The sequence below is a fragment of the Alligator sinensis genome, unplaced genomic scaffold (assembly GCF_000455745.1).
Source record: "Alligator sinensis unplaced genomic scaffold, ASM45574v1 scaffold300_1, whole genome shotgun sequence".
Taxonomy (NCBI): Eukaryota; Metazoa; Chordata; order Crocodylia; family Alligatoridae; genus Alligator; species Alligator sinensis.
In genome coordinates, this window is record NW_005842240.1 from 18,306 (window position 1) to 27,782 (window position 9,477).

The 9,477-nt window shown below is 41.2% G+C and overlaps 1 protein-coding gene and 1 long non-coding RNA gene across 2 annotated transcripts in view; one reads left to right on the forward strand and one right to left on the reverse strand.

The window, feature by feature from the left end:
* Window positions 1–5,424: 5,424 nt before the first annotated feature.
* On the reverse strand, window positions 5,425–9,477 carry LOC106722386. The gene is made up of 3 exons (XR_001358321.2): window positions 9,369–9,477; window positions 8,182–8,898; window positions 5,425–5,701 (listed from the first exon to the last, which is right to left on the reverse strand). It is a non-coding gene; the product is annotated as an uncharacterized LOC106722386 (long non-coding RNA).
* UBXN2A (UBX domain protein 2A) overlaps window positions 9,270–9,477 on the forward strand; it is a 34,407-nt gene continuing 34,199 nt past the window's right edge. The window contains exon 1 of the mRNA XM_014521680.2: window positions 9,270–9,291. The gene's annotated coding sequence lies outside the window, so the exon portion shown is untranslated. The remainder of the gene's footprint in view (window positions 9,292–9,477) is intronic.

Sequence of the window (9,477 nt, forward strand, 5' to 3'; positions counted from 1 at the left end):
GAGAGTGGACTGGCTGAGATGGATCCTAAAGACAACACCTTGTTCAGGGAGTTGAGCTAAAGGATCAGGCCAGACAACAGCAGCAATGATGAGAGGGGTAAAGTGCACCCAAGGCTCATTCTGGATTCTGAGGGCAACCTCCCCAAATTTATATGTAACCATCAAAGCATGGCAGGAAAGGACAGGGCAGTACCCTGAGAGGCCAGAATGGGCAGCGCTGGGTGGGTGCAGCCATCCTCCAGAGGCAGATCTTGTCATAGATAATGTGTATTGGGAAGTGGAAATTATTCTTATTCATTTGATGGTCTGATTTTTGGAGCTTTTAACCTGTACTAATAACTTCAGGCATGTCAACTGGTGTTTTAAATGTCACAGAATTTTTCAAGTGTTGTGAAAAATGAGTTGGTATACTCTGATTTATTTCCTTTTTATGTACGTATATTTCAGGGTTTGTAAAAGATGACAGCCATTTCAGGGACAGGGAAAGTAAAATCCTTTATTCATGAAACAGCTACAGTAGTTGAAGGTACTTGTCCCCTTTCAAGCCAGGGAAGACTCTAAAAGAAAAACCTGGTCCATTTACCCTAAAAGTACAGGAACACATGCGCACTGCAACTGCAGTGCAGGGAAGAAGTGTCAAACACATGGCAATAAGTGACCAGACAGTATGTTTACTGAGGGTAGCCTGAATCATGGTCCTACAGCCATGACATTATTTATTCTCCAGCAGTGCACAGATAATGTTCTTTTTCATTACTGCTTGGCAATACTGCCAAGTATTGACAGTGCATTAGTCCAATAATAATCTAGTTTTGAGATAATGAATTAAAGTTCTGAATGAGACAAAAATGAAAGTAACATAGTAATCTTCTCCCACTTTCTATGTGTTTAGCACACGCGCACGCGCACACACACATACACACACATGCACGCACATGCTCTCTCTCTCTCTGGCAAAACTAGCAGACAGATTGCAACTGAACAGTGTCATAACTCAGGAATGTACTGCACTGGCAGAACTGTTTAGGGAAGTTTGCATAACAGCTGCTTGCAATATGCCTCATTCAAGCCCACACCCTCAATTTCACAAGCACTGAAATTACTGAAGATTTTTTTTAAGTAATCCACTAGTTGTACAAGAGAATTCTTGTACTTGGCCCCCTGTACTGCTTAAAGTGAAAATTCCCTGAAAAGATGCGTCACTTCATCATATACTCATCAGGGAATCATAGAAAATGAGGGTTGGAAGGGACATCAGGAGGTCACATCTAGTCTAACCCCCTTCTCAAAGCAGGACCAGCCCCAACTAGATCATTCCAGCCAGGGATTTTTGAGTCAGGCCTTAAAACCCGCCAAGGATGGGGATTCCACCACCTCTGTAGGTAACCGGCTCCAGTGCTTCACTACCCTCCTATTATCTAACCTAAACCTCCCTTGCTGCAACTTGAGACTATTGATCCTTGTTCTGTCATCTGCCACCTCCGATTACAGTCTAGCTCCATCCTCTTTGGAACCACCCTTCAGATACTTAAAATCTGCTATCAAATATATTTGATATAGAAATATTTGTATCTGTTTCTCTTTGTTAATATTCTAAGCTCCTTCCTACTAACCATACTCATGAGTAAACCTGAAATCAATGGGACTTCTATTAAAGGGACTGATATCATTTTTAAAAAATGCCTGCTCATGATGTAGGTACGCTATGTCATCTCCTTTTAACTGCTATCTCCCCATTAAATTATCATTGTGGCAGACATGTAAAGGCATGTTTTGTGTTGGACCAGTTCTACCTACCTTGCTTTGGCTACGTGATTATATTTTCAGGTTTCCTGGTTCTCCAGCTCTTAACTATGAAGAGTGGCCAATATTATTCTTCTGGGGAGTGGTGATAAAGTGGGGAAAGTGTCTTGTGATGGCTCCGGAGACATATGATTAAGCCCAGTTTTGTTATCGCTCCCCCTGCCCCACCCCTCCCCAACATCAATTCAAATGCAATACCTAGTAATTCAGGCTCTGGAATCAAAGGTGTCTGGATGTGATACCAGCTGGTCTCTTTCCAGTGCTATTGGCTGTAGAAACTATTGTGCCTTAAGCATGCTGGTTTTATGGAGTGTTAAGCTCCTACAGACCTTTGGATTTAGACTTGAACAGTAATCTGGCTGGGATATCAGCATGGGATATGAATTTCAGTGTGAATTCCATTCCTATTTTTAAACTAAATATAAATCAATACAAAATTATAAATTAATTCACAACAAATGTCCAGATTTGCTTGTGTTTTTTGTTTGTCTGTGTAACACAAAAGACATGACATTTTTAACTTTACATTTTCTTTCCTGTATGCTAAGAAAGATTGATGAGTTGCCTAACAATTAAGTATGAACCTTACAGAAGTTGACTTCATCATGCCCCTAACCCAGGTGTTGACGTGGTGCCACCCTTTTTTTAAATTGTTTCAAGTATTGCATATAACAAAACACCAGAAGGGTTGAGCCACTTGTGTAAACTGTACTCAACACTTCTCATTCCAACAGTTCATAGTGAAGTACAGAGTACTGAATAAAGACCTTCTGAGAAGAGAAAAGAGAAGACAGAATAAAGAAAACAAAATAAAATAAAGGATTTTATTTATTTTGGATACAGCGGCCCAAGTAGGATCAGGGCCCAACTTAGCTGGGGACTGCATAAATATACTCGACAAGTATCTTACATCTATGTATTACAGTGGAAACAGTATTGGCAGTTAAACAGCTGTCTAACTGCCTCTGAAAGCAAATGCATCTGAAAATACTAGATAATATATTAACTAATACCAAGTCCCAACATTAGTCAGAGTTCAATAACTGATTTCCAAAATTTTCCAGAAAAGGAGATGGAAATACCTCATTGAAGATCTAGGGTAAGTATGAAGCCAGAGCACTGGCAACAGCAGGGATGTCTATAGGTGTAGTCTGTAGGAAGGATCAACCAGAGAGGAGTCCTTCCAGCGAACAATACTTAAAGAGCAGAAATTTGTGGAACTTAACAAAAGTGTCCCAAAATAACCCAGATTGGCAAAGCCTTGTTTGTGCCCTAAGTAGTATTTAATGTCACAGAAAATATTCAGATGGGTAATTCGTTGCAGCCCTTCTGTGATTATATCTAGTCCTAAAAGGCATCCAGAGATCAGGTGCAGTGTCTAACACGTGAAACAGTCCTGTATCCCTACAAAAGGCTTCACTGGGGAATCTTGTCTGTGTGGAGGCCAAGAGGTTTAATTTACAGCACTCACATTTACTTCAAAGAGGAGCAATGTGCCAAGGATTTTTTTGTGGCATCTCTGATTGTACAATTCCAAGAATGAAAACCTAACTATCTTTTCAGGAATCTATTTGTAGTTCCCCTGTATGTTCCCCTCTGTCATGCTGCCAACTCATCTTGGTTTCAGCTGATTCTTGAAAGAAAAAAAGTGTTCACAAGGGATTTCACCATTACAAACTTGCTGGAAGTTCTTTCCGCAGAAGATCCTAATACATTAAGATTGCACTTCTTCTGTGACACCTGCTGGTACGAAGTCTCACATGTGCCCCACGCAGAATGCAAGTTGAGACGCTTCAAACCAGTGATTTGCACTGGGGTTATTGTCCAGAGGCCCAACCAGGACTGGGGATCCCGTTGTACTAGACAAGTACAGACACGTAAGATGACACAGTGCTTCCTATGAGCCATCTGATCCAAGACCTCAGATTGAGAAGTACAGTACACATGTGTTTTTAAATTATTTAAATAAATACATTTTTAATCAAAGCAGTTGGACATCTCTTCTTCCTTGCCAGCCAAGAATGTGAGGACTCTGTTTTCCCTGCCACAGGAGATAACCCCACTGCAACCTGAAGTAGTGTTGGGCATGTAGTTCTCTGTATGACATTCAGTGTTAGCAATGACACTCCTCTACTGGGAATTTCAAGACAAGCTTAAAATCACACATGGCAATACATCATTTTTTTTTGCTATCAGGGTAAAGTAGTGTTTAACTGATACGATACAAAGGCGCTATTACTTTCAAACTAGAATGAGGGTTTGTCTTGTTTAAACACACGTGTGCACACGTGCATGCACACACGCATACACTTTTAGCAGCATTTTGAACACACAGATAACATTAAGGCAAACTATATGCCATCTCTGACGTACTTCATATCAGTTATTGTGGATCAGAAAATGCCTCTACATGTGTTTTTAACTAAAATGCATTGTTCTAAATTGCTTCCATGGTGGGCGGCAGTTACAGCTCTCTTGCTTCTACTATGATCAGGACTATTAGTATCAAAGCAATGCAGGGAGCACCAGTGCCACTGCAGCGTCATCCTGCCAGGTGTTGTGTAGACCACTGAGGCAAGAAACCTCCATGACCCTTGAGAGTTTGCAACATAAAGAGACAAGCAAGGGAAGGAAAACAAACACATTTGTTAGCATTCAGAGATGGGTAACAAATGCCCAGAGGTATTAAGTGACTTCTAGGGTCACACAGAGAGTCTGATAGGAAAAGAGAGAGTGCACCCAGGCCAAGGAGATCTGGGTGCAATATTAACTAAAATGATAACCCCTCTCACGATGAGTTCATGGACTGTTTCACACACAATATGAACAATTTGCATGATCACTATACCATAGATGCGTGTTTTATGCTGCCATACTATACGTAATAATAGCTCAGACTGTTTTGAGTCTCTCGCTGTTTCTTCCGTTGTATACTACTTGAAAATGTTCACAGGAATTACTTTTTATGTTGTCAATTTGCATGTAAGCTACATCTGTGCCTGTTGCTGTTACTGCATGGAGTTAACACCCTATCCATTACTGCTGAGTCACCAAACGTGTGGTACAAAACCAGTGATTTACTTTTCCATTGTACAGCAAACTTTCCAAAATCATTTACTTCTCAACCTGTTTCTCCATACATGGCAAACTACAAAATACATGGGAAAGAATCTTAACTCTGCATCACTCCGAATTTTACACTTTGGTGTTCAGCACCTCTCAAGATCAGAATGTTAGACTTCAAGTTCTTCAAGGCATAGGGATCAAATCTCACTGATTTTGTAAAATGTCATTAATTTAAGGGTGCTCGATAAAAAATCCACAAACTACCCAGCCCTAAAACTTTTAAATTACTGAGTTCAGGGAACAGGACAACTTGAGATGATTCACCCCATGAAGAGTGATCATCCCCCTAGAAACAGATCATGGAACAAGTGACAAGAACAGGTGGGCCCACTTTTCCAGGACTTCTGAATGTGAAATAACCAGAGATTATGTTCCCACATATTTTTGCTACAATCTCATTTCCTTTGAGTTCTGTCACAGCAATCTTCATTTGCAAACCTCTCTCAAAAAGACTTTCAGCTTAATTACCAATTAAGATAAAGCAATGTGTCTGATGTGTTGTTATTTAATGTTATTACATTTAAGCAAAATTTTTTTTCCTTTTTCATGGGTTATTTTTGTTTAGTCTGAAAAAAATTGCGCATAATTAATTTTCTGCTCCATTTAGATACACTAGTCTGCATTGGTTATTGTTGATGATGTCTTTCCTTGATGGGTTGGGTGGTGACAGCTCAAACACTCCTTTACTTTGTCAACCTTAAGGCTCACTGTTCCATCATCAAATATGCTCAGGAGTGGTTGTTATCTTCTACACCAACACGTCAGATCCTTCCTGACAAAGAAACACAAGATAGTTGCATTCATCTTATGAATACCTTGTTATAGGCATTTTGGGGTTTTTTTCTTAACTGAACTCACGGTGGGCTGTTTGTCTTCTTTGGTTTCCTTCATCTTCTGCACTAGTTCTTACTGGAGTATTAGTGATATAAGCTGTACAAAGTCAAGAGAGGGCCAAGGGTTTCTTTGGGCAATATTTTTTGTTGGACCAATGGTATAGCTGGGATAGAGTTAGACAAGCTTTCAAATACAAGACATTTTTTGGGTCTGACCAGAACAATCCAGGCACAACACAGTAAAAAACAGCTGCATGAGAGAAGTTGCCAGGTACAGGAAACACAATTAGCAGAAACAAAGAAGCAGATTTCTGGGAGATGAAGGCCTACCAAAAATAGAGGAGGGTCATTCTCACCTCCCCTGTGTGGAAAGAATTCAGGAATAAGGTAAATTATAATGTGCCGTATATCAATATCAATGTTAAGTCCTCAGTTCTTAGTGTCCAGCCAGCACGTGAATTTTTTGTTCCCAGGTTCACATTTTAAAGGTGTCGGATAGATTTTCCTTGAGTACAAAGACAGTGAGGTCAGAGACAGAGTAGTTGTTCTGTGAGAAATGTACTCCTAATGGTGTGTGTGTGGCTCTGTCCTTTATATTTTTTTCTGTGAAAATTAATTCTGGTGCATAGCTGTTGTTTCATTTCACACACACAGTTGCCACGAGGACATTTAGTACACTGGATCAGGTATATCACATTTTGGGAAAGGCACATGGTGGATTCTGGTGGTTTTGTCATGGGGAGTGTTGTTTGTAATTGCAGTGGAGTGGTGTTGACAGGTTATGCATTTCTTGCAAAGACAAGGCTGTGTCCCACTTGATGTCTGTTGGGCCACGGGGAGTTTGCTTTTGATGAGTTGGGCACAGTTAGAGGGTAGTTTGGAAGCCAGGAGTAGAGGAGCTGGGAATATTTTTCTCAGGGTCTGATCTTTGCCAAGAATAGGCTGTTGTTTCTTGAGGATGCTTCCACTTGGCCCCAGCATTGGGTGATAGGTGACCACCAGGGCTGTGTGGTCACACGGGGAGCTTCTTTTTGTATTGTAGGAGGTTGGACACTAAGAATGTCTTGCAATTGAAAGCTTGTCTAACTCTATCCTGACTATACAGTTGGGCCCATAAAAGATAACACCCTAAGACATCCTTGCCTCTCCTAATTTCTGGACCGTCTTGGCTACAACATCACCCTTGACTTCCAAAGCCAAGAGAGTATTTTGGTGATGCCTTGACTATGATCACACTTTAACTATACAAACTTCTGTTTCAATATTTTTCTTGTTTTTTTAACATACTGGTATTTTTGGAGCTCAAAATCAGGAATGTGATTTTCTTAGGTTCCTCTCACCTACTTGCTTTGCCAACAGTTTTACTCCTGTAGGGTAATGTATGTTAGAAAAACTAGTAAAGGGGCTACAGATTCACTCAATTTATTTTGGCAGGACTGCTCACTCCAGAAGGCTAGTGGTACAGCACCATGCTTCCAAACATACTCCTGTTCATGGTTCAAGTCAACCAGTTGCCTGTAATTCAGCACTTAACATAGTTACACCAGGAATGTCTTGTCTCACTCACCATGCTCACTTGGGTTCAACACACCATTAATACCATGGATAAGAACTCAATAGCTAATACTAACCATGTGCTTAATCTTAAGTACTTTCAATTAATTAGGGCCAGAGTGCCCAGCACCTTCTAGAGTCAAGCCAGTTTTGAGGACAGTTCAGTGCCACAGACTTTTTAAACATTGCTGTTATGTTAATGCAATAAGAGATATTAAAGGTCCAGCCCACCATTTCACTCAGCCTGCAGGGCTCCTGGAATAGCTGGGAATCCAGGGGGTGCGGCGAGCAGGGGCAGGGCCCACTACCAAATTCTGGTGTACAGACTACAGAGTCCCATGGGATACACGTGTCAGTAATGGTAAAAGTAGGAGGGTGCTGTGAGGGTGGGGCAGGGGGAGTTAACCCCTATACTGCTACCACATGTCCAACCACTGCTGCCAAGTTTGGATCTGGCGTGTGAGCTGTCCCATAGTCCAGATCCAGCCCAGGGGGCTGTTCAAATTTGACACCCCTGCTTTAATAGAATTAAATGTGGTTATTCAGTAATCTACCCTTTCATCCAAGGATCTCAACATGGATTTAAAATGTCAAGCAAATAACATGAATACCACAGGAGAACAGAATCTCACAATCTTTTGATTGCACACTTTCTAATTGGCACACACAAAAATGGCAATGTCTCCCCAAAACCCAATAAAAATTCAGAAGCAGATAGCTGTAATTTAATCTCATATTGCTAACCATTATTCTTATAAATTGTCCTCTAAAACATTTAGTACATTCATGGTGCATCACAATAAAATGAAGAGAAAATTACAAAGAACAAACTAACTAAGGATGTGAATTTACTCCTCTTACTCACCTTGAGCAGTAGTCACTGTGAGTCAGGCAATTTAAAGAATAAAATACCAATCCTCAGGAGTAAGAATAGACAGAATCAGGCCCTAAATGAACAGAATACATTCATCCTAGCACAGTACCTTTGCTTTTTTAAATCACTCTGCTAATTCACAATGAGTCTCCTATTAATTAATGTGAATTAGCAAGTTTTGACTTTCTAATTTAGGTTCATTTTAAGTGTTTTACACTACACTGATGATTTAAAAAGCTTGTTAGAACAGGCATGCAGGTGTGAGCTGCAAATCATACCAAAATTGCTGCTCTCATTCAACTCGGCACGTGCTTTTAGTCCTTGGCCCGCTCAGCTATTGTGTTTGTTTTGGGTAGTTTCTAACGCTAGCTGCTCCTTGCGGAGTTGGATTTCTTCAAGGAGCAAGATAAAATGTTCAAGTCACAGCGTGGCATAAAGAAGGAAGGCTCCTCTAAATGCTTTGTGGATCCCTGAAAATCCCTCTCCATTTTCTCATTTTTGTTGCATACCCTCTGCAACCTTGAGTCGCTGGTTTGTAACCATGATGTTGTTCTTTTGTACTTTGTACAAGGCCCAGACAGGAGCCCTTTTGGAATATGTCAACACTAGTCCTTAATTGGTCTCTCAAGAATAATGAAAGGCATTCCAGTCTCCAAAGGGCTCAGTGTGCTGTTTTTACTGCTGTCGCAGTCCTCGCCGATACAGAGTCTGAAAGACAAAGAAATGGATGCAGCTCCCTTAGCTGTGGAGAAACAATCCCACTGTGCTGTAGTGGAGGAGTTTCATACTGCATTTTGAGTAAGCCACCCCATCAATTATCCATGACTGTACACGGTCTGGGAACATCCCCTTGCCTTCCCTTTTACCTACCCTAAATAATCATTTGATATTCATAGGTATGTGGAATGGAAAGGCATAAAACTAGCTGTGCTTTGCTCGATTGTTTTATGCTTAATGCTACAAAAAATACTAAAAAAAGGGATCGTGGGACCCGCTCTAAAACGATCCGTTTCTTTTCCGTCTATCATTCAGCACTAGAGACCTGCACTTATTTAGAAAGAAACCCGTCGCCTGGACCGGAGGGACACTTAAACGAGGAAGGTAAAAAAAGAAAAAGGGAAGTCTGACGGGGAGAGTGAAGGGCTAGTGCGCAGCGGGGAGTCCGGGGTGCGGCTCACCCCGCCACGCTTGCTTTGGCTGCAATAGCAACGAGCTCCTGTTTGTTGGCTGGGCGACTGCTTGGCGGAGGCGAGGTAGCTCGTGGGGGACTCGGCTGCAGGACGAGGC